At 53.3% G+C, this 25,580-nt stretch overlaps 11 non-coding genes across 11 annotated transcripts; all 11 read left to right on the top strand.

Annotated features, from left to right (window-relative positions):
- The first annotated feature begins 1,519 nt into the window (after positions 1-1,519).
- TRNAA-AGC (transfer RNA alanine (anticodon AGC)) lies at positions 1,520-1,592 on the top strand. Its single transcript has one exon. It is a non-coding gene; the product is annotated as a tRNA-Ala (tRNA).
- A 3,202-nt stretch (positions 1,593-4,794) lies between these two features.
- TRNAA-AGC (transfer RNA alanine (anticodon AGC)) lies at positions 4,795-4,867 on the top strand. The gene has a single exon. It is a non-coding gene; the product is annotated as a tRNA-Ala (tRNA).
- Positions 4,868-6,937: 2,070 nt separating this feature from the next.
- TRNAA-AGC (transfer RNA alanine (anticodon AGC)) lies at positions 6,938-7,010 on the top strand. Its single transcript has one exon. It is a non-coding gene; the product is annotated as a tRNA-Ala (tRNA).
- A 1,072-nt stretch (positions 7,011-8,082) lies between these two features.
- TRNAA-AGC (transfer RNA alanine (anticodon AGC)) lies at positions 8,083-8,155 on the top strand. Its single transcript has one exon. It is a non-coding gene; the product is annotated as a tRNA-Ala (tRNA).
- A 2,139-nt stretch (positions 8,156-10,294) lies between these two features.
- On the top strand, positions 10,295-10,367 carry TRNAA-AGC (transfer RNA alanine (anticodon AGC)). Its single transcript has one exon. It is a non-coding gene; the product is annotated as a tRNA-Ala (tRNA).
- Positions 10,368-12,506: 2,139 nt separating this feature from the next.
- TRNAA-AGC (transfer RNA alanine (anticodon AGC)) lies at positions 12,507-12,579 on the top strand. Its single transcript has one exon. It is a non-coding gene; the product is annotated as a tRNA-Ala (tRNA).
- Positions 12,580-14,718: 2,139 nt separating this feature from the next.
- Positions 14,719-14,791, top strand: TRNAA-AGC (transfer RNA alanine (anticodon AGC)). The gene has a single exon. It is a non-coding gene; the product is annotated as a tRNA-Ala (tRNA).
- Positions 14,792-16,930: 2,139 nt separating this feature from the next.
- Positions 16,931-17,003, top strand: TRNAA-AGC (transfer RNA alanine (anticodon AGC)). Its single transcript has one exon. It is a non-coding gene; the product is annotated as a tRNA-Ala (tRNA).
- Positions 17,004-20,179: 3,176 nt separating this feature from the next.
- TRNAA-AGC (transfer RNA alanine (anticodon AGC)) lies at positions 20,180-20,252 on the top strand. Its single transcript has one exon. It is a non-coding gene; the product is annotated as a tRNA-Ala (tRNA).
- A 2,139-nt stretch (positions 20,253-22,391) lies between these two features.
- TRNAA-AGC (transfer RNA alanine (anticodon AGC)) lies at positions 22,392-22,464 on the top strand. The gene has a single exon. It is a non-coding gene; the product is annotated as a tRNA-Ala (tRNA).
- A 2,139-nt stretch (positions 22,465-24,603) lies between these two features.
- Positions 24,604-24,676, top strand: TRNAA-AGC (transfer RNA alanine (anticodon AGC)). Its single transcript has one exon. It is a non-coding gene; the product is annotated as a tRNA-Ala (tRNA).
- The last annotated feature ends 904 nt before the right edge of the window (positions 24,677-25,580 follow it).

Raw genomic sequence — 25,580 nt, forward strand, 5'->3', positions numbered from 1 at the left:
ACTCTCCTAGACCAGCTGAGCGAGGGTGGTGGCAAGTGGCCCGGCGTGGAGCATTGGTGGTTCAGTGGTAGAATTCTCGCCTGCCACGCGGGAGGCCCGGGTTCGATTCCCGGCCAATGCAATTATGGGCTCTTTGTGTTTGCAGCGCTCTCCCCCAATTTCCAGCCCCGTGGAGTGCATCAAGGCACAAGGTGTTTCTTGTCGAGAATGTACTAGGCGGTGTGAGTGCTTTTTGAAACCAGCCTTCTCCCAATTACATCATTGAAACCCATGGGGCCATACCTCTGAAGGGGCTCAGTTGTCAAAGGTCGTAGGAGGGGAAAAAAAGGGGGGTGCAAACCTTCTACGCTAGGAAAGCGGGTGGCTCTCCTGGTGTCTAGCGGCCAGAGCAGGTTGTGGATTTCGCAAAACTGACTATATTTTACACATAGCCCAGGAGAGGACAGGGATCAGCCATAGCGCAAGCAACACACTCGAGCAAAGGGGGATTAGCTCAAGTGGCAGAGCGCTCGCTTTGCATGCGAGAGGTAGCGGGATCGATGCCCGCATTCTCCAAACGCAGCTTTCCTGGTTTCACGGGAGGCACCTTGCTTTTGTGTTTGATGTTGAAGCTTGGAACCGAGCGCCGTGAGCAACATGGGAAGCCGGAGTGCTCCTCATAACATGTGCCAAGGCATTGCCACGTTTTTGTGGTGGCATCTGTGGCTTCAGCCAAAGTCACGTAGGCAGTATTGGACAAAAGCAATCAATTAAAGAAAGCACGACCAGGCTTCCATGGCCAAGAGACAATATTCCATTAGGGGGAAAGGTGCCAGTGCCATGCTTACGCTGAGAGCTTTGGACTCGTTGAATCACCTGAATCAGGTTCAACTTCTCTTTGTGTGCGAAAGAAAGGCCTTTGGGCCCGCAAGCAAATATCGATTGGCATAGGAAAAGGCAACGTAGCAGAGGATGGTTTTGATCCATCGACCTCTGGGTTATGGACCCAGCACGCTTCCGCTGCGCCACTCTGCTCTTGTCGCTGGCCATCCTCATGGATTTCGACAAGCGAATCCCAAGTCAAGCGTGGGCGAGAGCTGGACTCTCCTAGGCCAGCTGAGCGAGGGTGGTGGCGCCTGGCCCGGCGTGGAGCATTGGTGGTTCAGTGGTAGAATTCTCGCCTGCCACGCGGGAGGCCCGGGTTCGATTCCCGGCCAATGCAATTATGGGCTCTTGGTGTTTGTAGCTCTCTCCCCCAATTTCCAGCCCCATGGAATGCCTCAAGGCACAAGGTGTTTCTTGTCGAGAATGTATTAGGCGGTGTGAGTGCTTTTTGAAACCACCTTCTCCCAATGACATCATTGAAACCCATGGGGCCATACTTCAGAAGGGGCTCAGTTGTCCAAGGTCTTGGGGGAGTGGCTCTCCTGGTGTCTAGCGGCCAGAGCAAGTTGTGGATTTAGCAAAACTGCCTATAGTTTACACATAGCCCAGGAGAGGACAGGGATCAGCCATAGCACAAGCAACAACCTCAAGCAAAGGGGGATTAGCTCAAATGGTAGAGCGCTCGCTTAGCATGCGAGAGGTAGCGGGATCGATGCCCGCATTCTCCAAATGCAGCTTTCCTGATTTGCCAGGAGACACCTTGCTTTTGTGTTTGATGTTGAAGCTTGGAACCGAGCGCCGTGAGCAACATGGGAAGCCGGAGTCCTCCTCATAACGCGTGCCAAGGCGTTGCCACGTTTTTGTGGTGGCAACTGTGGCTTCAGCCAAAGTCACGTAGGCAGTGTTGGACAAAAGCAATCTAGTAAACAAAGCACGAGCAGGCCTCCATGGCCAAGAGACAATATTTCATTAGCGCAAAAGGTGCCAGTGCCATGCTTACGCTGAGAGCTTTGGACTCGTTGAATCACCTGAATCAGGTTCAACTTCTCTTTGTGTGCGAAAGAAAGGCCTTTGGGCCCGCACGCAAGCAAATATCGATTGGCATAGAAAAAGGCAACGTAGCAGAGGATGGTTTCGATCCATCGACCTCTGGGTTATGGGCCCAGCACGCTTCCGCTGCGCCACTCTGCTCTTGTCGCTGACCAACCTCAACAACCACATGTGGATGTAGTTTGCCAGCGATTCCCACGGGGAGTGGGTCCATGTGGCAAAGTCACAATGTAGACGACTAGGCGTTTCCATTGATTTTCGACCAGCGAATCCCAAGTCAAGCGTGGGCGAGAGCTGGACTCTCCTAGACCAGCTGAGCGAGGGTGGTGGCAAGTGGCCCGGCGTGGAGCATTGGTGGTTCAGTGGTAGAATTCTCGCCTGCCACGCGGGAGGCCCGGGTTCGATTCCCGGCCAATGCAATTATGGGCTCTTTGTGTTTGCAGCGCTCTCCCCCAATTTCCAGCCCCGTGGAGTGCATCAAGGCACAAGGTGTTTCTTGTCGAGAATGTACTAGGCGGTGTGAGTGCTTTTTGAAACCAGCCTTCTCCCAATTACATCATTGAAACCCATGGGGCCATACCTCTGAAGGGGCTCAGTTGTCAAAGGTCGTAGGAGGGAAAAAAAAGGGGGGTGCAAACCTTCTACGCTAGGAAAGCGGGTGGCTCTCCTGGTGTCTAGCGGCCAGAGCAGGTTGTGGATTTCGCAAAACTGACTATATTTTACACATAGCCCAGGAGAGGACAGGGATCAGCCATAGCGCAAGCAACACACTCGAGCAAAGGGGGATTAGCTCAAGTGGCAGAGCGCTCGCTTTGCATGCGAGAGGTAGCGGGATCGATGCCCGCATTCTCCAAACGCAGCTTTCCTGGTTTCACGGGAGGCACCTTGCTTTTGTGTTTGATGTTGAAGCTTGGAACCGAGCGCCGTGAGCAACTTTCAGCCAAAGTCACGTAGGCAGTATTGGACAAAAGCAATCAATTAAAGAAAGCACGACCAGGCTTCCATGGCCAAGAGACAATATTCCATTAGGGGGAAAGGTGCCAGTGCCATGCTTACGCTGAGAGCTTTGGACTCGTTGAATCACCTGAATCAGGTTCAACTTCTCTTTGTGTGCGAAAGAAAGGCCTTTGGGCCCGCAAGCAAATATCGATTGGCATAGGAAAAGGCAACGTAGCAGAGGATGGTTTCGATCCATCGACCTCTGGGTTATGGGCCCAGCACGCTTCCGCTGCGCCACTCTGCTCTTGTCGCTGACCATCCTCATGGATTTCGACAAGCGAATCCCAAGTCAAGCGTGGGCGAGAGCTGGACTCTCCTAGGCCAGCTGAGCGAGGGTGGTGGCGCCTGGCCCGGCGTGGAGCATTGGTGGTTCAGTGGTAGAATTCTCGCCTGCCACGCGGGAGGCCCGGGTTCGATTCCCGGCCAATGCAATTATGGGCTCTTGGTGTTTGTAGCTCTCTCCCCCAATTTCCAGCCCCATGGAATGCCTCAAGGCACAAGGTGTTTCTTGTCGAGAATGTATTAGGCGGTGTGAGTGCTTTTTGAAACCACCTTCTCCCAATGACATCATTGAAACCCATGGGGCCATACTTCAGAAGGGGCTCAGTTGTCCAAGGTCTTGGGGGAGTGGCTCTCCTGGTGTCTAGCGGCCAGAGCAAGTTGTGGATTTAGCAAAACTGCCTATAGTTTACACATAGCCCAGGAGAGGACAGGGATCAGCCATAGCACAAGCAACAACCTCAAGCAAAGGGGGATTAGCTCAAATGGTAGAGCGCTCGCTTAGCATGCGAGAGGTAGTGGGATCGATGCCCGCATTCTCCAAATGCAGCTTTCCTGATTTGCCCGGAGACACCTTGCTTTTGTGTTTGATGTTGAAGCTTGGAACCGAGCGCCGTGAGCAACATGGGAAGCCGGAGTCCTCCTCATAACGCGTGCCAAGGCGTTGCCACGTTTTTGTGGTGGCAACTGTGGCTTCAGCCAAAGTCACGTAGGCAGTGTTGGACAAAAGCAATCTAGTAAACAAAGCACGAGCAGGCCTCCATGGCCAAGAGACAATATTTCATTAGCGCAAAAGGTGCCAGTGCCATGCTTACGCTGAGAGCTTTGGACTCGTTGAATCACCTGAATCAGGTTCAACTTCTCTTTGTGTGCGAAAGAAAGGCCTTTGGGCCCGCACGCAAGCAAATATCGATTGGCATAGGAAAGGGCAACGTAGCAGAGGATGGTTTCGATCCATCGACCTCTGGGTTATGGGCCCAGCACGCTTCCGCTGCGCCACTCTGCTCTTGTCGCTGACCAACCTCAACAACCACATGTGGATGTAGTTTGCCAGCGATTCCCACGGGGAGTGGGTCCATGTGGCAAAGTCACAATGTAGACGACTAGGCGTTTCCATTGATTTTCGACCAGCGAATCCCAAGTCAAGCGTGGGCGAGAGCTGGACTCTCCTAGGCCAGCTGAGCGAGGGTGGTGGCGCCTGGCCCGGCGTGGAGCATTGGTGGTTCAGTGGTAGAATTCTCGCCTGCCACGCGGGAGGCCCGGGTTCGATTCCCGGCCAATGCAATTATGGGCTCTTGGTGTTTGTAGCTCTCTCCCCCAATTTCCAGCCCCATGGAATGCCTCAAGGCACAAGGTGTTTCTTGTCGAGAATGTATTAGGCGGTGTGAGTGCTTTTTGAAACCACCTTCTCCCAATGACATCATTGAAACCCATGGGGCCATACTTCAGAAGGGGCTCAGTTGTCCAAGGTCTTGGGGGAGTGGCTCTCCTGGTGTCTAGCGGCCAGAGCAAGTTGTGGATTTAGCAAAACTGCCTATAGTTTACACATAGCCCAGGAGAGGACAGGGATCAGCCATAGCACAAGCAACAACCTCAAGCAAAGGGGGATTAGCTCAAATGGTAGAGCGCTCGCTTAGCATGCGAGAGGTAGCGGGATCGATGCCCGCATTCTCCAAATGCAGCTTTCCTGATTTGCCAGGAGACACCTTGCTTTTGTGTTTGATGTTGAAGCTTGGAACCGAGCGCCGTGAGCAACATGGGAAGCCGGAGTCCTCCTCATAACGCGTGCCAAGGCGTTGCCACGTTTTTGTGGTGGCAACTGTGGCTTCAGCCAAAGTCACGTAGGCAGTGTTGGACAAAAGCAATCTAGTAAACAAAGCACGAGCAGGCCTCCATGGCCAAGAGACAATATTTCATTAGCGCAAAAGGTGCCAGTGCCATGCTTACGCTGAGAGCTTTGGACTCGTTGAATCACCTGAATCAGGTTCAACTTCTCTTTGTGTGCGAAAGAAAGGCCTTTGGGCCCGCACGCAAGCAAATATCGATTGGCATAGAAAAAGGCAACGTAGCAGAGGATGGTTTTGATCCATCGACCTCTGGGTTATGGGCCCAGCACGCTTCCGCTGCGCCACTCTGCTCTTGTCGCTGACCAACCTCAACAACCACATGTGGATGTAGTTTGCCAGCGATTCCCACGGGGAGTGGGTCCATGTGGCAAAGTCACAATGTAGACGACTAGGCGTTTCCATTGATTTTCGACCAGCGAATCCCAAGTCAAGCGTGGGCGAGAGCTGGACTCTCCTAGACCAGCTGAGCGAGGGTGGTGGCAAGTGGCCCGGCGTGGAGCATTGGTGGTTCAGTGGTAGAATTCTCGCCTGCCACGCGGGAGGCCCGGGTTCGATTCCCGGCCAATGCAATTATGGGCTCTTTGTGTTTGCAGCGCTCTCCCCCAATTTCCAGCCCCGTGGAGTGCATCAAGGCACAAGGTGTTTCTTGTCGAGAATGTACTAGGCGGTGTGAGTGCTTTTTGAAACCAGCCTTCTCCCAATTACATCATTGAAACCCATGGGGCCATACCTCTGAAGGGGCTCAGTTGTCAAAGGTCGTAGGAGGGAAAAAAAAGGGGGGTGCAAACCTTCTACGCTAGGAAAGCGGGTGGCTCTCCTGGTGTCTAGCGGCCAGAGCAGGTTGTGGATTTCGCAAAACTGACTATATTTTACACATAGCCCAGGAGAGGACAGGGATCAGCCATAGCGCAAGCAACACACTCGAGCAAAGTGGGATTAGCTCAAGTGGCAGAGCGCTCGCTTTGCATGCGAGAGGTAGCGGGATCGATGCCCGCATTCTCCAAACGCAGCTTTCCTGGTTTCACGGGAGGCACCTTGCTTTTGTGTTTGATGTTGAAGCTTGGAACCGAGCGCCGTGAGCAACTTTCAGCCAAAGTCACGTAGGCAGTATTGGACAAAAGCAATCAATTAAAGAAAGCACGACCAGGCTTCCATGGCCAAGAGACAATATTCCATTAGGGGGAAAGGTGCCAGTGCCATGCTTACGCTGAGAGCTTTGGACTCGTTGAATCACCTGAATCAGGTTCAACTTCTCTTTGTGTGCGAAAGAAAGGCCTTTGGGCCCGCAAGCAAATATCGATTGGCATAGGAAAAGGCAACGTAGCAGAGGATGGTTTCGATCCATCGACCTCTGGGTTATGGGCCCAGCACGCTTCCGCTGCGCCACTCTGCTCTTGTCGCTGACCATCCTCATGGATTTCGACAAGCGAATCCCAAGTCAAGCGTGGGCGAGAGCTGGACTCTCCTAGGCCAGCTGAGCGAGGGTGGTGGCGCCTGGCCCGGCGTGGAGCATTGGTGGTTCAGTGGTAGAATTCTTGCCTGCCACGCGGGAGGCCCGGGTTCGATTCCCGGCCAATGCAATTATGGGCTCTTGGTGTTTGTAGCTCTCTCCCCCAATTTCCAGCCCCATGGAATGCCTCAAGGCACAAGGTGTTTCTTGTCGAGAATGTATTAGGCGGTGTGAGTGCTTTTTGAAACCACCTTCTCCCAATGACATCATTGAAACCCATGGGGCCATACTTCAGAAGGGGCTCAGTTGTCCAAGGTCTTGGGGGAGTGGCTCTCCTGGTGTCTAGCGGCCAGAGCAAGTTGTGGATTTAGCAAAACTGCCTATAGTTTACACATAGCCCAGGAGAGGACAGGGATCAGCCATAGCACAAGCAACAACCTCAAGCAAAGGGGGATTAGCTCAAATGGTAGAGCGCTCGCTTAGCATGCGAGAGGTAGCGGGATCGATGCCCGCATTCTCCAAATGCAGCTTTCCTGATTTGCCCGGAGACACCTTGCTTTTGTGTTTGATGTTGAAGCTTGGAACCGAGCGCCGTGAGCAACATGGGAAGCCGGAGTCCTCCTCATAACGCGTGCCAAGGCGTTGCCACGTTTTTGTGGTGGCAACTGTGGCTTCAGCCAAAGTCACGTAGGCAGTGTTGGACAAAAGCAATCTAGTAAACAAAGCACGAGCAGGCCTCCATGGCCAAGAGACAATATTTCATTAGCGCAAAAGGTGCCAGTGCCATGCTTACGCTGAGAGCTTTGGACTCGTTGAATCACCTGAATCAGGTTCAACTTCTCTTTGTGTGCGAAAGAAAGGCCTTTGGGCCCGCACGCAAGCAAATATCGATTGGCATAGGAAAGGGCAACGTAGCAGAGGATGGTTTCGATCCATCGACCTCTGGGTTATGGGCCCAGCACGCTTCCGCTGCGCCACTCTGCTCTTGTCGCTGACCAACCTCAACAACCACATGTGGATGTAGTTTGCCAGCGATTCCCACGGGGAGTGGGTCCATGTGGCAAAGTCACAATGTAGACGACTAGGCGTTTCCATTGATTTTCGACCAGCGAATCCCAAGTCAAGCGTGCGCGAGAGCTGGACTCTCCTAGGCCAGCTGAGCGAGGGTGGTGGCGCCTGGCCCGGCGTGGAGCATTGGTGGTTCAGTGGTAGAATTCTCGCCTGCCACGCGGGAGGCCCGGGTTCGATTCCCGGCCAATGCAATTATGGGCTCTTGGTGTTTGTAGCTCTCTCCCCCAATTTCCAGCCCCATGGAATGCCTCAAGGCACAAGGTGTTTCTTGTCGAGAATGTATTAGGCGGTGTGAGTGCTTTTTGAAACCACCTTCTCCCAATGACATCATTGAAACCCATGGGGCCATACTTCAGAAGGGGCTCAGTTGTCCAAGGTCTTGGGGGAGTGGCTCTCCTGGTGTCTAGCGGCCAGAGCAAGTTGTGGATTTAGCAAAACTGCCTATAGTTTACACATAGCCCAGGAGAGGACAGGGATCAGCCATAGCACAAGCAACAACCTCAAGCAACAACCTCAAGCAAAGGGGGATTAGCTCAAATGGTAGAGCGCTCGCTTAGCATGCGAGAGGTAGCGGGATCGATGCCCGCATTCTCCAAATGCAGCTTTCCTGATTTGCCAGGAGACACCTTGCTTTTGTGTTTGATGTTGAAGCTTGGAACCGAGCGCCGTGAGCAACATGGGAAGCCGGAGTCCTCCTCATAACGCGTGCCAAGGCGTTGCCACGTTTTTGTGGTGGCAACTGTGGCTTCAGCCAAAGTCACGTAGGCAGTGTTGGACAAAAGCAATCTAGTAAACAAAGCACGAGCAGGCCTCCATGGCCAAGAGACAATATTTCATTAGCGCAAAAGGTGCCAGTGCCATGCTTACGCTGAGAGCTTTGGACTCGTTGAATCACCTGAATCAGGTTCAACTTCTCTTTGTGTGCGAAAGAAAGGCCTTTGGGCCCGCACGCAAGCAAATATCGATTGGCATAGAAAAAGGCAACGTAGCAGAGGATGGTTTCGATCCATCGACCTCTGGGTTATGGGCCCAGCACGCTTCCGCTGCGCCACTCTGCTCTTGTCGCTGACCAACCTCAACAACCACATGTGGATGTAGTTTGCCAGCGATTCCCACGGGGAGTGGGTCCATGTGGCAAAGTCACAATGTAGACGACTAGGCGTTTCCATTGATTTTCGACCAGCGAATCCCAAGTCAAGCGTGGGCGAGAGCTGGACTCTCCTAGACCAGCTGAGCGAGGGTGGTGGCAAGTGGCCCGGCGTGGAGCATTGGTGGTTCAGTGGTAGAATTCTCGCCTGCCACGCGGGAGGCCCGGGTTCGATTCCCGGCCAATGCAATTATGGGCTCTTTGAGTTTGCAGCGCTCTCCCCCAATTTCCAGCCCCGTGGAGTGCATCAAGGCACAAGGTGTTTCTTGTCGAGAATGTACTAGGCGGTGTGAGTGCTTTTTGAAACCAGCCTTCTCCCAATTACATCATTGAAACCCATGGGGCCATACCTCTGAAGGGGCTCAGTTGTCAAAGGTCGTAGGAGGGAAAAAAAAGGGGGGTGCAAACCTTCTACGCTAGGAAAGCGGGTGGCTCTCCTGGTGTCTAGCGGCCAGAGCAGGTTGTGGATTTCGCAAAACTGACTATATTTTACACATAGCCCAGGAGAGGACAGGGATCAGCCATAGCGCAAGCAACACACTCGAGCAAAGGGGGATTAGCTCAAGTGGCAGAGCGCTCGCTTTGCATGCGAGAGGTAGCGGGATCGATGCCCGCATTCTCCAAACGCAGCTTTCCTGGTTTCACGGGAGGCACCTTGCTTTTGTGTTTGATGTTGAAGCTTGGAACCGAGCGCCGTGAGCAACATGGGAAGCCGGAGTGCTCCTCATAACATGTGCCAAGGCATTGCCACGTTTTTGTGGTGGCATCTGTGGCTTCAGCCAAAGTCACGTAGGCAGTATTGGACAAAAGCAATCAATTAAAGAAAGCACGACCAGGCTTCCATGGCCAAGAGACAATATTCCATTAGGGGGAAAGGTGCCAGTGCCATGCTTACGCTGAGAGCTTTGGACTCGTTGAATCACCTGAATCAGGTTCAACTTCTCTTTGTGTGCGAAAGAAAGGCCTTTGGGCCCGCAAGCAAATATCGATTGGCATAGGAAAAGGCAACGTAGCAGAGGATGGTTTCGATCCATCGACCTCTGGGTTATGGGCCCAGCACGCTTCCGCTGCGCCACTCTGCTCTTGTCGCTGACCATCCTCATGGATTTCGACAAGCGAATCCCAAGTCAAGCGTGGGCGAGAGCTGGACTCTCCTAGGCCAGCTGAGCGAGGGTGGTGGCGCCTGGCCCGGCGTGGAGCATTGGTGGTTCAGTGGTAGAATTCTCGCCTGCCACGCGGGAGGCCCGGGTTCGATTCCCGGCCAATGCAATTATGGGCTCTTGGTGTTTGTAGCTCTCTCCCCCAATTTCCAGCCCCATGGAATGCCTCAAGGCACAAGGTGTTTCTTGTCGAGAATGTATTAGGCGGTGTGAGTGCTTTTTGAAACCACCTTCTCCCAATGACATCATTGAAACCCATGGGGCCATACTTCAGAAGGGGCTCAGTTGTCCAAGGTCTTGGGGGAGTGGCTCTCCTGGTGTCTAGCGGCCAGAGCAAGTTGTGGATTTAGCAAAACTGCCTATAGTTTACACATAGCCCAGGAGAGGACAGGGATCAGCCATAGCACAAGCAACAACCTCAAGCAAAGGGGGATTAGCTCAAATGGTAGAGCGCTCGCTTAGCATGCGAGAGGTAGCGGGATCGATGCCCGCATTCTCCAAATGCAGCTTTCCTGATTTGCCAGGAGACACCTTGCTTTTGTGTTTGATGTTGAAGCTTGGAACCGAGCGCCGTGAGCAACATGGGAAGCCGGAGTCCTCCTCATAACGCGTGCCAAGGCGTTGCCACGTTTTTGTGGTGGCAACTGTGGCTTCAGCCAAAGTCACGTAGGCAGTGTTGGACAAAAGCAATCTAGTAAACAAAGCACGAGCAGGCCTCCATGGCCAAGAGACAATATTTCATTAGCGCAAAAAGTGCCAGTGCCATGCTTACGCTGAGAGCTTTGGACTCGTTGAATCACCTGAATCAGGTTCAACTTCTCTTTGTGTGCGAAAGAAAGGCCTTTGGGCCCGCACGCAAGCAAATATGGATTGGCATAGAAAAAGGCAACGTAGCAGAGGATGGTTTCGATCCATCGACCTCTGGGTTATGGGCCCAGCACGCTTCCGCTGCGCCACTCTGCTCTTGTCGCTGACCAACCTCAACAACCACATGTGGATGTAGTTTGCCAGCGATTCCCACGGGGAGTGGGTCCATGTGGCAAAGTCACAATGTAGACGACTAGGCGTTTCCATTGATTTTCGACCAGCGAATCCCAAGTCAAGCGTGGGCGAGAGCTGGACTCTCCTAGACCAGCTGAGCGAGGGTGGTGGCAAGTGGCCCGGCGTGGAGCATTGGTGGTTCAGTGGTAGAATTCTCGCCTGCCACGCGGGAGGCCCGGGTTCGATTCCCGGCCAATGCAATTATGGGCTCTTTGTGTTTGCAGCGCTCTCCCCCAATTTCCAGCCCCGTGGAGTGCATCAAGGCACAAGGTGTTTCTTGTCGAGAATGTACTAGGCGGTGTGAGTGCTTTTTGAAACCAGCCTTCTCCCAATTACATCATTGAAACCCATGGGGCCATACCTCTGAAGGGGCTCAGTTGTCAAAGGTCGTAGGAGGGAAAAAAAAGGGGGGTGCAAACCTTCTACGCTAGGAAAGCGGGTGGCTCTCCTGGTGTCTAGCGGCCAGAGCAGGTTGTGGATTTCGCAAAACTGACTATATTTTACACATAGCCCAGGAGAGGACAGGGATCAGCCATAGCGCAAGCAACACACTCGAGCAAAGGGGGATTAGCTCAAGTGGCAGAGAGCTCGCTTTGCATGCGAGAGGTAGCGGGATCGATGCCCGCATTCTCCAAACGCAGCTTTCCTGGTTTCACGGGAGGCACCTTGCTTTTGTGTTTGATGTTGAAGCTTGGAACCGAGCGCCGTGAGCAACATGGGAAGCCGGAGTGCTCCTCATAACATGTGCCAAGGCATTGCCACGTTTTTGTGGTGGCATCTGTGGCTTCAGCCAAAGTCACGTAGGCAGTATTGGACAAAAGCAATCAATTAAAGAAAGCACGACCAGGCTTCCATGGCCAAGAGACAATATTCCATTAGGGGGAAAGGTGCCAGTGCCATGCTTACGCTGAGAGCTTTGGACTCGTTGAATCACCTGAATCAGGTTCAACTTCTCTTTGTGTGCGAAAGAAAGGCCTTTGGGCCCGCAAGCAAATATCGATTGGCATAGGAAAAGGCAACGTAGCAGAGGATGGTTTCGATCCATCGACCTCTGGGTTATGGGCCCAGCACGCTTCCGCTGCGCCACTCTGCTCTTGCCGCTGACCATCCTCATGGATTTCGACAAGCGAATCCCAAGTCAAGCGTGGGCGAGAGCTGGACTCTCCTAGGCCAGCTGAGCGAGGGTGGTGGCCCCTGGCCCGGCGTGGAGCATTGGTGGTTCAGTGGTAGAATTCTCGCCTGCCACGCGGGAGGCCCGGGTTCGATTCCCGGCCAATGCAATTATGGGCTCTTGGTGTTTGTAGCTCTCTCCCCCAATTTCCAGCCCCATGGAATGCCTCAAGGCACAAGGTGTTTCTTGTCGAGAATGTATTAGGCGGTGTGAGTGCTTTTTGAAACCACCTTCTCCCAATGACATCATTGAAACCCATGGGGCCATACTTCAGAAGGGGCTCAGTTGTCCAAGGTCTTGGGGGAGTGGCTCTCCTGGTGTCTAGCGGCCAGAGCAAGTTGTGGATTTAGCAAAACTGCCTATAGTTTACACATAGCCCAGGAGAGGACAGGGATCAGCCATAGCACAAGCAACAACCTCAAGCAAAGGGGGATTAGCTCAAATGGTAGAGCGCTCGCTTAGCATGCGAGAGGTAGCGGGATCGATGCCCGCATTCTCCAAATGCAGCTTTCCTGATTTGCCAGGAGACACCTTGCTTTTGTGTTTGATGTTGAAGCTTGGAACCGAGCGCCGTGAGCAACATGGGAAGCCGGAGTCCTCCTCATAACGCGTGCCAAGGCGTTGCCACGTTTTTGTGGTGGCAACTGTGGCTTCAGCCAAAGTCACGTAGGCAGTGTTGAACAAAAGCAATCTAGTAAACAAAGCACGAGCAGGCCTCCATGGCCAAGAGACAATATTTCATTAGCGCAAAAGGTGCCAGTGCCATGCTTACGCTGAGAGCTTTGGACTCGTTGAATCACCTGAATCAGGTTCAACTTCTCTTTGTGTGCGAAAGAAAGGCCTTTGGGCCTGCACGCAAGCAAATATCGATTGGCATAGGAAAGGGCAACGTAGCAGAGGATGGTTTCGATCCATCGACCTCTGGGTTATGGGCCCAGCACGCTTCCGCTGCGCCACTCTGCTCTTGTCGCTGACCAACCTCAACAACCACATGTGGATGTAGTTTGCCAGCGATTCCCACGGGGAGTGGGTCCATGTGGCAAAGTCACAATGTAGACGACTAGGCGTTTCCATTGATTTTCGACCAGCGAATCCCAAGTCAAGCGTGGGCGAGAGCTGGACTCTCCTAGACCAGCTGAGCGAGGGTGGTGGCAAGTGGCCCGGCGTGGAGCATTGGTGGTTCAGTGGTAGAATTCTCGCCTGCCACGCGGGAGGCCCGGGTTCGATTCCCGGCCAATGCAATTATGGGCTCTTTGTGTTTGCAGCGCTCTCCCCCAATTTCCAGCCCCGTGGAGTGCATCAAGGCACAAGGTGTTTCTTGTCGAGAATGTACTAGGCGGTGTGAGTGCTTTTTGAAACCAGCCTTCTCCCAATTACATCATTGAAACCCATGGGGCCATACCTCTGAAGGGGCTCAGTTGTCAAAGGTCGTAGGAGGGAAAAAAAAGGGGGGTGCAAACCTTCTACGCTAGGAAAGCGGGTGGCTCTCCTGGTGTCTAGCGGCCAGAGCAGGTTGTGGATTTCGCAAAACTGACTATATTTTACACATAGCCCAGGAGAGGACAGGGATCAGCCATAGCGCAAGCAACACACTCGAGCAAAGGGGGATTAGCTCAAGTGGCAGAGCGCTCGCTTTGCATGCGAGAGGTAGCGGGATCGATGCCCGCATTCTCCAAACGCAGCTTTCCTGGTTTCACGGGAGGCACCTTGCTTTTGTGTTTGATGTTGAAGCTTGGAACCGAGCGCCGTGAGCAACATGGGAAGCCGGAGTGCTCCTCATAACATGTGCCAAGGCATTGCCACGTTTTTGTGGTGGCATCTGTGGCTTCAGCCAAAGTCACGTAGGCAGTATTGGACAAAAGCAATCAATTAAAGAAAGCACGACCAGGCTTCCATGGCCAAGAGACAATATTCCATTAGGGGGAAAGGTGCCAGTGCCATGCTTACGCTGAGAGCTTTGGACTCGTTGAATCACCTGAATCAGGTTCAACTTCTCTTTGTGTGCGAAAGAAAGGCCTTTGGGCCCGCAAGCAAATATCGATTGGCATAGGAAAAGGCAACGTAGCAGAGGATGGTTTCGATCCATCGACCTCTGGGTTATGGGCCCAGCACGCTTCCGCTGCGCCACTCTGCTCTTGTCGCTGGCCATCCTCATGGATTTCGACAAGCGAATCCCAAGTCAAGCGTGGGCGAGAGCTGGACTCTCCTAGGCCAGCTGAGCGAGGGTGGTGGCGCCTGGCCCGGCGTGGAGCATTGGTGGTTCAGTGGTAGAATTCTCGCCTGCCACGCGGGAGGCCCGGGTTCGATTCCCGGCCAATGCAATTATGGGCTCTTGGTGTTTGTAGCTCTCTCCCCCAATTTCCAGCCCCATGGAATGCCTCAAGGCACAAGGTGTTTCTTGTCGAGAATGTATTAGGCGGTGTGAGTGCTTTTTGAAACCACCTTCTCCCAATGACATCATTGAAACCCATGGGGCCATACTTCAGAAGGGGCTCAGTTGTCCAAGGTCTTGGGGGAGTGGCTCTCCTGGTGTCTAGCGGCCAGAGCAAGTTGTGGATTTAGCAAAACTGCCTATAGTTTACACATAGCCCAGGAGAGGACAGGGATCAGCCATAGCACAAGCAACAACCTCAAGCAAAGGGGGATTAGCTCAAATGGTAGAGCGCTCGCTTAGCATGCGAGAGGTAGCGGGATCGATGCCCGCATTCTCCAAATGCAGCTTTCCTGATTTGCCAGGAGACACCTTGCTTTTGTGTTTGATGTTGAAGCTTGGAACCGAGCGCCGTGAGCAACATGGGAAGCCGGAGTCCTCCTCATAACGCGTGCCAAGGCGTTGCCACGTTTTTGTGGTGGCAACTGTGGCTTCAGCCAAAGTCACGTAGGCAGTGTTGGACAAAAGCAATCTAGTAAACAAAGCACGAGCAGGCCTCCATGGCCAAGAGACAATATTTCATTAGCGCAAAAGGTGCCAGTGCCATGCTTACGCTGAGAGCTTTGGACTCGTTGAATCACCTGAATCAGGTTCAACTTCTCTTTGTGTGCGAAAGAAAGGCCTTTGGGCCCGCACGCAAGCAAATATCGATTGGCATAGAAAAAGGCAACGTAGCAGAGGATGGTTTCGATCCATCGACCTCTGGGTTATGGGCCCAGCACGCTTCCGCTGCGCCACTCTGCTCTTGTCGCTGACCAACCTCAACAACCACATGTGGATGTAGTTTGCCAGCGATTCCCACGGGGAGTGGGTCCATGTGGCAAAGTCACAATGTAGACGACTAGGCGTTTCCATTGATTTTCGACCAGCGAATCCCAAGTCAAGCGTGGGCGAGAGCTGGACTCTCCTAGACCAGCTGAGCGAGGGTGGTGGCAAGTGGCCCGGCGTGGAGCATTGGTGGTTCAGTGGTAGAATTCTCGCCTGCCACGCGGGAGGCCCGGGTTCGATTCCCAGCCAATGCAATTATGGGCTCTTTGTGTTTGCAGCGCTCTCCCCCATTTTCCAGCCCCGTGGAGTGCATCAAGGCACAAGGTGTTTCTTGTCGAGAATGTACTAGGCGGTGTGAGTGCTTTTTGAAACCAGCCTTCTCCCAATTACATCATTGAAACCCATGGGGCCATACCTCTGAAGGGGCTCAGTTGTCAAAGGTCGTAGGAGGGAAAAAAAAGGGGGGTGCAAACCTTCTACGCTAGGAAAGCGGGTGGCTCTCCTGGTGTCTAGCGGCCAGAGCAGGTTGTGGATTTCGCAAAACTGACTATATTTTACACATAGCCCAGGAGAGGACAGGGATCAGCCATAGCGCAAGCAACACACTCGAGCAAAGGGGGATTAGCTCAAGTGGCAGAGCGCTTGCTTTGCATGCGAGAGGTAGCGGGATCGATGCCCGCATTCTCCAAACGCAGCTTTCCTGGTTTCACGGGAGGCACCTTGCTTTTGTGTTTGATGTTGAAGCTTGGAACCGAGCGCCGTGAGCAACATGGGAAGCCGGAGTGCTCCTCATAACATGTGCCAAGGCATTGCCACGTTTTTGTGGTGGCATCTGTGGCTTCAGCCAAAGTCACGTAGGCAGTATTGGACAAAAGCAATCAATTAAAGAAAGCACGACCAGGCTTCCATGGCCAAGAGACAATATTCCATTAGGGGGAAAGGTGCCAGTGCCATGCTTACGCTGAGAGCTTTGGACTCGTTGAATCACCTGAATCAGGTTCAACTTCTCTTTGTGTGCGAAAGAAAGGCCTTTGGGCCCGCAAGCAAATATCGATTGGCATAGGAAAAGGCAACGTAGCAGAGGATGGTTTCGATCCATCGACCTCTGGGTTATGGGCCCAGCACGCTTCCGCTGCGCCACTCTGCTCTTGTCGCTGACCATCCTCATGGATTTCGACAAGCGAATCCCAAGTCAAGCGTGGGCGAGAGCTGGACTCTCCTAGGCCAGCTGAGCGAGGGTGGTGGCGCCTGGCCCGGCGTGGAGCATTGGTGGTTCAGTGGTAGAATTCTCGCCTGCCACGCGGGAGGCCCGGGTTCGATTCCCGGCCAATGCAATTATGGGCTCTTGGTGTTTGTAGCTCTCTCCCCCAATTTCCAGCCCCATGGAATGCCTCAAGGCACAAGGTGTTTCTTGTCGAGAATGTATTAGGCGGTGTGAGTGCTTTTTGAAACCACCTTCTCCCAATGACATCATTGAAACCCATGGGGCCATACTTCAGAAGGGGCTCAGTTGTCCAAGGTCTTGGGGGAGTGGCTCTCCTGGTGTCTAGCGGCCAGAGCAAGTTGTGGATTTAGCAAAACTGCCTATAGTTTACACATAGCCCAGGAGAGGACAGGGATCAGCCATAGCACAAGCAACAACCTCAAGCAAAGGGGGATTAGCTCAAATGGTAGAGCGCTCGCTTAGCATGCGAGAGGTAGCGGGATCGATGCCCGCATTCTCCAAATGCAGCTTTCCTGATTTGCCAGGAGACACCTTGCTTTTGTGTTTGATGTTGAAGCTTGGAACCGAGCGCCGTGAGCAACATGGGAAGCCGGAGTCCTCCTCATAACGCGTGCCAAGGCGTTGCCACGTTTTTGTGGTGGCAACTGTGGCTTCAGCCAAAGTCACGTAGGCAGTGTTGGACAAAAGCAATCTAGTAAACAAAGCACGAGCAGGCCTCCATGGCCAAGAGACAATATTTCATTAGCGCAAAAGGTGCCAGTGCCATGCTTACGCTGAGAGCTTTGGACTCGTTGAATCACCTGAATCAGGTTCAACTTCTCTTTGTGTGCGAAAGAAAGGCCTTTGGGCCCGCACGCAAGCAAATATCGATTGGCATAGGAAAGGGCAACGTAGCAGAGGATGGTTTCGATCCATCGACCTCTGGGTTATGGGCCCAGCACGCTTCCGCTGCGCCACTCTGCTCTTGTCGCTGACCAACCTCAACAACCACATGTGGATGTAGTTTGCCAGCGATTCCCACGGGGAGTGGGTCCATGTGGCAAAGTCACAATGTAGACGACTAGGCGTTTCCATTGATTTTCGACCAGCGAATCCCAAGTCAAGCGTGGGCGAGAGCTGGACTCTCCTAGACCAGCTGAGCGAGGGTGGTGGCAAGTGGCCCGGCGTGGAGCATTGGTGGTTCAGTGGTAGAATTCTCGCCTGCCACGCGGGAGGCCCGGGTTCGATTCCCGGCCAATGCAATTATGGGCTCTTTGTGTTTGCAGCGCTCTCCCCCAATTTCCAGCCCCGTGGAGTGCATCAAGGCACAAGGTGTTTCTTGTCGAGAATGTACTAGGCGGTGTGAGTGCTTTTTGAAACCAGCCTTCTCCCAATTACATCATTGAAACCCATGGGGCCATACCTCTGAAGGGGCTCAGTTGTCAAAGGTCGTAGGAGGGAAAAAAAAGGGGGGTGCAAACCTTCTACGCTAGGAAAGCGGGTGGCTCTCCTGGTGTCTAGCGGCCAGAGCAGGTTGTGGATTTCGCAAAACTGACTATATTTTACACATAGCCCAGGAGAGGACAGGGATCAGCCATAGCGCAAGCAACACACTCGAGCAAAGGGGGATTAGCTCAAGTGGCAGAGCGCTCGCTTTGCATGCGAGAGGTAGCGGGATCGATGCCCGCATTCTCCAAACGCAGCTTTCCTGGTTTCACGGGAGGCACCTTGCTTTTGTGTTTGATGTTGAAGCTTGGAACCGAGCGCCGTGAGCAACATGGGAAGCCGGAGTGCTCCTCATAACATGTGCCAAGGCATTGCCACGTTTTTGTGGTGGCATCTGTGGCTTCAGCCAAAGTCACGTAGGCAGTATTGGACAAAAGCAATCAATTAAAGAAAGCACGACCAGGCTTCCATGGCCAAGAGACAATATTCCATTAGGGGGAAAGGTGCCAGTGCCATGCTTACGCTGAGAGCTTTGGACTCGTTGAATCACCTGAATCAGGTTCAACTTCTCTTTGTGTGCGAAAGAAAGGCCTTTGGGCCCGCAAGCAAATATCGATTGGCATAGGAAAAGGCAACGTAGCAGAGGATGGTTTCGATCCATCGACCTCTGGGTTATGGGCCCAGCACGCTTCCGCTGCGCCACTCTGCTCTTGTCGCTGGCCATCCTCATGGATTTCGACAAGCGAATCCCAAGTCAAGCGTGGGCGAGAGCTGGACTCTCCTAGGCCAGCTGAGCGAGGGTGGTGGCGCCTGGCCCGGCGTGGAGCATTGGTGGTTCAGTGGTAGAATTCTCGCCTGCCACGCGGGAGGCCCGGGTTCGATTCCCGGCCAATGCAATTATGGGCTCTTGGTGTTTGTAGCTCTCTCCCCCAATTTCCAGCCCCATGGAATGCCTCAAGGCACAAGGTGTTTCTTGTCGAGAATGTATTAGGCGGTGTGAGTGCTTTTTGAAACCACCTTCTCCCAATGACATCATTGAAACCCATGGGGCCATACTTCAGAAGGGGCTCAGTTGTCCAAGGTCTTGGGGGAGTGGCTCTCCTGGTGTCTAGTGGCCAGAGCAAGTTGTGGATTTAGCAAAACTGCCTATAGTTTACACATAGCCCAGGAGAGGACAGGGATCAGCCATAGCACAAGCAACAACCTCAAGCAAAGGGGGATTAGCTCAAATGGTAGAGTGCTCGCTTAGCATGCGAGAGGTAGCGGGATCGATGCCCGCATTCTCCAAATGCAGCTTTCCTGATTTGCCAGGAGACACCTTGCTTTTGTGTTTGATGTTGAAGCTTGGAACCGAGCGCCGTGAGCAACATGGGAAGCCGGAGTGCTCCTCATAACATGTGCCAAGGCATTGCCACGTTTTTGTGGTGGCATCTGTGGCTTCAGCCAAAGTCACGTAGGCAGTATTGGACAAAAGCAATCAATTAAAGAAAGCACGACCAGGCTTCCATGGCCAAGAGACAATATTCCATTAGGGGGAAAGGTGCCAGTGCCATGCTTACGCTGAGAGCTTTGGACTCGTTGAATCACCTGAATCAGGTTCAACTTCTCTTTGTGTGCGAAAGAAAGGCCTTTGGGCCCGCAAGCAAATATCGATTGGCATAGGAAAAGGCAACGTAGCAGAGGATGGTTTTGATCCATCGACCTCTGGGTTATGGGCCCAGCACGCTTCCGCTGCGCCACTCTGCTCTTGTCGCTGACCATCCTCATGGATTTCGACAAGCGAATCCCAAGTCAAGCGTGGGCGAGAGCTGGACTCTCCTAGGCCAGCTGAGCGAGGGTGGTGGCGCCTGGCCCGGCGTGGAGCATTGGTGGTTCAGTGGTAGAATTCTCGCCTGCCACGCGGGAGGCCCGGGTTCGATTCCCGGCCAATGCAATTATGGGCTCTTGGTGTTTGTAGCTCTCTCCCCCAATTTCCAGCCCCATGGAATGCCTCAAGGCACAAGGTGTTTCTTGTCGAGAATGTATTAGGCGGTGTGAGTGCTTTTTGAAACCACCTTCTCCCAATGACATCATTGAAACCCATGGGGCCATACTTCAGAAGGGGCTCAGTTGTCCAAGGTCTTGGGGGAGTGGCTCTCCTGGTGTCTAGCGGCCAGAGCAAGTTGTGGATTTAGCAAAACTGCCTATAGTTTACACATAGCCCAGGAGAGGACAGGGATCAGCCATAGCACAAGCAACAACCTCAAGCAAAGGGGGATTAGCTCAAATGGTAGAGCGCTCGCTTAGCATGCGAGAGGTAGCGGGATCGATGCCCGCATTCTCCAAATGCAGCTTTCCTGATTTGCCAGGAGACACCTTGCTTTTGTGTTTGATGTTGAAGCTTGGAACCGAGCGCCGTGAGCAACATGGGAAGCCGGAGTCCTCCTCATAACGCGTGCCAAGGCGTTGCCACGTTTTTGTGGTGGCAACTGTGGCTTCAGCCAAAGTCACGTAGGCAGTGTTGGACAAAAGCAATCTAGTAAACAAAGCACGAGCAGGCCTCCATGGCCAAGAGACAATATTTCATTAGCGCAAAAGGTGCCAGTGCCATGCTTACGCTGAGAGCTTTGGACTCGTTGAATCACCTGAATCAGGTTCAACTTCTCTTTGTGTGCGAAAGAAAGGCCTTTGGGCCCGCACGCAAGCAAATATCGATTGGCATAGGAAAGGGCAACGTAGCAGAGGATGGTTTCGATCCATCGACCTCTGGGTTATGGGCCCAGCACGCTTCCGCTGCGCCACTCTGCTCTTGTCGCTGACCAACCTCAACAACCACATGTGGATGTAGTTTGCCAGCGATTCCCACGGGGAGTGGGTCCATGTGGCAAAGTCACAATGTAGACGACTAGGCGTTTCCATTGATTTTCGACCAGCGAATCCCAAGTCAAGCGTGGGCGAGAGCTGGACTCTCCTAGACCAGCTGAGCGAGGGTGGTGGCAAGTGGCCCGGCGTGGAGCATTGGTGGTTAAGTGGTAGAATTCTCGCCTGCCACGCGGGAGGCCCGGGTTCGATTCCCGGCCAATGCAATTATGGGCTCTTTGTGTTTGCAGCGCTCTCCCCCAATTTCCAGCCCCGTGGAGTGCATCAAGGCACAAGGTGTTTCTTGTCGAGAATGTACTAGGCGGTGTGAGTGCTTTTTGAAACCAGCCTTCTCCCAATTACATCATTGAAACCCATGGGGCCATACCTCTGAAGGGGCTCAGTTGTCAAAGGTCGTAGGAGGGAAAAAAAAGGGGGGTGCAAACCTTCTACGCTAGGAAAGCGGGTGGCTCTCCTGGTGTCTAGCGGCCAGAGCAGGTTGGGGATTTCGCAAAACTGACTATATTTTACACATAGCCCAGGAGAGGACAGGGATCAGCCATAGCGCAAGCAACACACTCGAGCAAAGGGGGATTAGCTCAAGTGGCAGAGCGCTCGCTTTGCATGCGAGAGGTAGCGGGATCGATGCCCGCATTCTCCAAACGCAGCTTTCCTGGTTTCACGGGAGGCACCTTGCTTTTGTGTTTGATGTTGAAGCTTGGAACCGAGCGCCGTGAGCAACATGGGAAGCCGGAGTGCTCCTCATAACATGTGCCAAGGCATTGCCACGTTTTTGTGGTGGCATCTGTGGCTTCAGCCAAAGTCACGTAGGCAGTATTGGACAAAAGCAATCAATTAAAGAAAGCACGACCAGGCTTCCATGGCCAAGAGACAATATTCCATTAGGGGGAAAGGTGCCAGTGCCATGCTTACGCTGAGAGCTTTGGACTCGTTGAATCACCTGAATCAGGTTCAACTTCTCTTTGTGTGCGAAAGAAAGGCCTTTGGGCCCGCAAGCAAATATCGATTGGCATAGGAAAAGGCAACGTAGCAGAGGATGGTTTCGATCCATCGACCTCTGGGTTATGGGCCCAGCACGCTTCCGCTGCGCCACTCTGCTCTTGTCGCTGGCCATCCTCATGGATTTCGACAAGCGAATCCCAAGTCAAGCGTGGGCGAGAGCTGGACTCTCCTAGGCCAGCTGAGCGAGGGTGGTGGCGCCTGGCCCGGCGTGGAGCATTGGTGGTTCAGTGGTAGAATTCTCGCCTGCCACGCGGGAGGCCCGGGTTCGATTCCCGGCCAATGCAATTATGGGCTCTTGGTGTTTGTAGCTCTCTCCCCCAATTTCCAGCCCCATGGAATGCCTCAAGGCACAAGGTGTTTCTTGTCGAGAATGTATTAGGCAGTGTGAGTGCTTTTTGAAACCACCTTCTCCCAATGACATCATTGAAACCCATGGGGCCATACTTCAGAAGGGGCTCAGTTGTCCAAGGTCTTGGGGGAGTGGCTCTCCTGGTGTCTAGCGGCCAGAGCAAGTTGTGGATTTAGCAAAACTGCCTATAGTTTACACATAGCCCAGGAGAGGACAGGGATCAGGCATAGCACAAGCAACAACCTCAAGCAAAGGGGGATTAGCTCAAATGGTAGAGCGCTCGCTTAGCATGCGAGAGGTAGCGGGATCGATGCCCGCATTCTCCAAATGCAGCTTTCCTGATTTGCCAGGAGACACCTTGCTTTTGTGTTTGATGTTGAAGCTTGGAACCGAGCGCCGTGAGCAACATGGGAAGCCGGAGTCCTCCTCATAACGCGTGCCAAGGCGTTGCCACGTTTTTGTGGTGGCAACTGTGGCTTCAGCCAAAGTCACGTAGGCAGTGTTGGACAAAAGCAATCTAGTAAACAAAGCACGAGCAGGCCTCCATGGCCAAGAGACAATATTTCATTAGCGCAAAAGGTGCCAGTGCCATGCTTACGCTGAGAGCTTTGGACTCGTTGAATCACCTGAATCAGGTTCAACTTCTCTTTGTGTGCGAAAGAAAGGCCTTTGGGCCCGCACGCAAGCAAATATCGATTGGCATAGAAAAAGGCAACGTAGCAGAGGATGGTTTCGATCCATCGACCTCTGGGTTATGGGCCCAGCACGCTTCCGCTGCGCCACTCTGCTCTTGTCGCTGACCAACCTCAACAACCACATGTGGATGTAGTTTGCCAGCGATTCCCACGGGGAGTGGGTCCATGTGGCAAAGTCACAATGTAGACGACTAGGCGTTTCCATTGATTTTCGACCAGCGAATCCCAAGTCAAGCGTGGGCGAGAGCTGGACTCTCCTAGACCAGCTGAGCGAGGGTGGTGGCAAGTGGCCCGGCGTGGAGCATTGGTGGTTCAGTGGTAGAATTCTCGCCTGCCACGCGGGAGGCCCGGGTTCGATTCCCGGCCAATGCAATTATGGGCTCTTTGTGTTTGCAGCGCTCTCCCCCAATTTCCAGCCCCGTGGAGTGCATCAAGGCACAAGGTGTTTCTTGTCGAGAATGTACTAGGCGGTGTGAGTGCTTTTTGAAACCAGCCTTCTCCCAATTACATCATTGAAACCCATGGGGCCATACCTCTGAAGGGGCTCAGTTGTCAAAGGTCGTAGGAGGGAAAAAAAAGGGGGGTGCAAACCTTCTACGCTAGGAAAGCGGGTGGCTCTCCTGGTGTCTAGCGGCCAGAGCAGGTTGTGGATTTCGCAAAACTGACTATATTTTACACATAGCCCAGGAGAGGACAGGGATCAGCCATAGCGCAAGCAACACACTCGAGCAAAGGGGGATTAGCTCAAGTGGCAGAGCGCTCGCTTTGCATGCGAGAGGTAGCGGGATCGATGCCCGCATTCTCCAAACGCAGCTTTCCTGGTTTCACGGGAGGCACCTTGCTTTTGTGTTTGATGTTGAAGCTTGGAACCGAGCGCCGTGAGCAACATGGGAAGCCGGAGTGCTCCTCATAACATGTGCCAAGGCATTGCCACATTTTTGTGGTGGCATCTGTGGCTTCAGCCAAAGTCACGTAGGCAGTATTGGACAAAAGCAATCAATTAAAGAAAGCACGACCAGGCTTCCATGGCCAAGAGACAATATTCCATTAGGGGGAAAGGTGCCAGTGCCATGCTTACGCTGAGAGCTTTGGACTCGTTGAATCACCTGAATCAGGTTCAACTTCTCTTTGTGTGCGAAAGAAAGGCCTTTGGGCCCGCAAGCAAATATCGATTGGCATAGGAAAAGGCAACGTAGCAGAGGATGGTTTCGATCCATCGACCTCTGGGTTATGGGCCCAGCACGCTTCCGCTGCGCCACTCTGCTCTTGTCGCTGACCATCCTCATGGATTTCGACAAGCGAATCCCAAGTCAAGCGTGGGCGAGAGCTGGACTCTCCTAGGCCAGCTGAGCGAGGGTGGTGGCGCCTGGCCCGGCGTGGAGCATTGGTGGTTCAGTGGTAGAATTCTCGCCTGCCACGCGGGAGGCCCGGGTTCGATTCCCGGCCAATGCAATTATGGGCTCTTGGTGTTTGTAGCTCTCTCCCCCAATTTCCAGCCCCATGGAATGCCTCAAGGCACAAGGTGTTTCTTGTCGAGAATGTATTAGGCGGTGTGAGTGCTTTTTGAAACCACCTTCTCCCAATGACATCATTGAAACCCATGGGGCCATACTTCAGAAGGGGCTCAGTTGTCCAAGGTCTTGGGGGAGTGGCTCTCCTGGTGTCTAGCGGCCAGAGCAAGTTGTGGATTTAGCAAAACTGCCTATAGTTTACACATAGCCCAGGAGAGGACAGGGATCAGCCATAGCACAAGCAACAACCTCAAGCAAAGGGGGATTAGCTCAAATGGTAGAGCGCTCGCTTAGCATGCGAGAGGTAGCGGGATCGATGCCCGCATTCTCCAAATGCAGCTTTCCTGATTTGCCAGGAGACACCTTGCTTTTGTGTTTGATGTTGAAGCTTGGAACCGAGCGCCGTGAGCAACATGGGAAGCCGGAGTCCTCCTCATAACGCGTGCCAAGGCGTTGCCACGTTTTTGTGGTGGCAACTGTGGCTTCAGCCAAAGTCACGTAGGCAGTGTTGGACAAAAGCAATCTAGTAAACAAAGCACGAGCAGGCCTCCATGGCCAAGAGACAATATTTCATTAGCGCAAAAGGTGCCAGTGCCATGCTTACGCTGAGAGCTTTGGACTCGTTGAATCACCTGAATCAGGTTCAACTTCTCTTTGTGTGCGAAAGAAAGGCCTTTGGGCCCGCACGCAAGCAAATATCGATTGGCATAGGAAAGGGCAACGTAGCAGAGGATGGTTTCGATCCATCGACCTCTGGGTTATGGGCCCAGCACGCTTCCGCTGCGCCACTCTGCTCTTGTCGCTGACCAACCTCAACAACCACATGTGGATGTAGTTTGCCAGCGATTCCCACGGGGAGTGGGTCCATGTGGCAAAGTCACAATGTAGACGACTAGGCGTTTCCATTGATTTTCGACCAGCGAATCCCAAGTCAAGCGTGGGCGAGAGCTGGACTCTCCTAGACCAGCTGAGCGAGGGTGGTGGCAAGTGGCCCGGCGTGGAGCATTGGTGGTTCAGTGGTAGAATTCTCGCCTGCCACGCGGGAGGCCCGGGTTCGATTCCCGGCCAATGCAATTATGGGCTCTTTGTGTTTGCAGCGCTCTCCCCCAATTTCCAGCCCCGTGGAGTGCATCAAGGCACAAGGTGTTTCTTGTCGAGAATGTACTAGGCGGTGTGAGTGCTTTTTGAAACCAGCCTTCTCCCAATTACATCATTGAAACCCATGGGGCCATACCT

Source organism: Lithobates pipiens, unplaced genomic scaffold, assembly GCF_037356315.1.
Source record: "Lithobates pipiens isolate NorthernLeopardFrog02 unplaced genomic scaffold, aLitPip1_a1.2 Scaffold_18, whole genome shotgun sequence".
NCBI classification, from domain to species: Eukaryota; Metazoa; Chordata; class Amphibia; order Anura; family Ranidae; genus Lithobates; species Lithobates pipiens.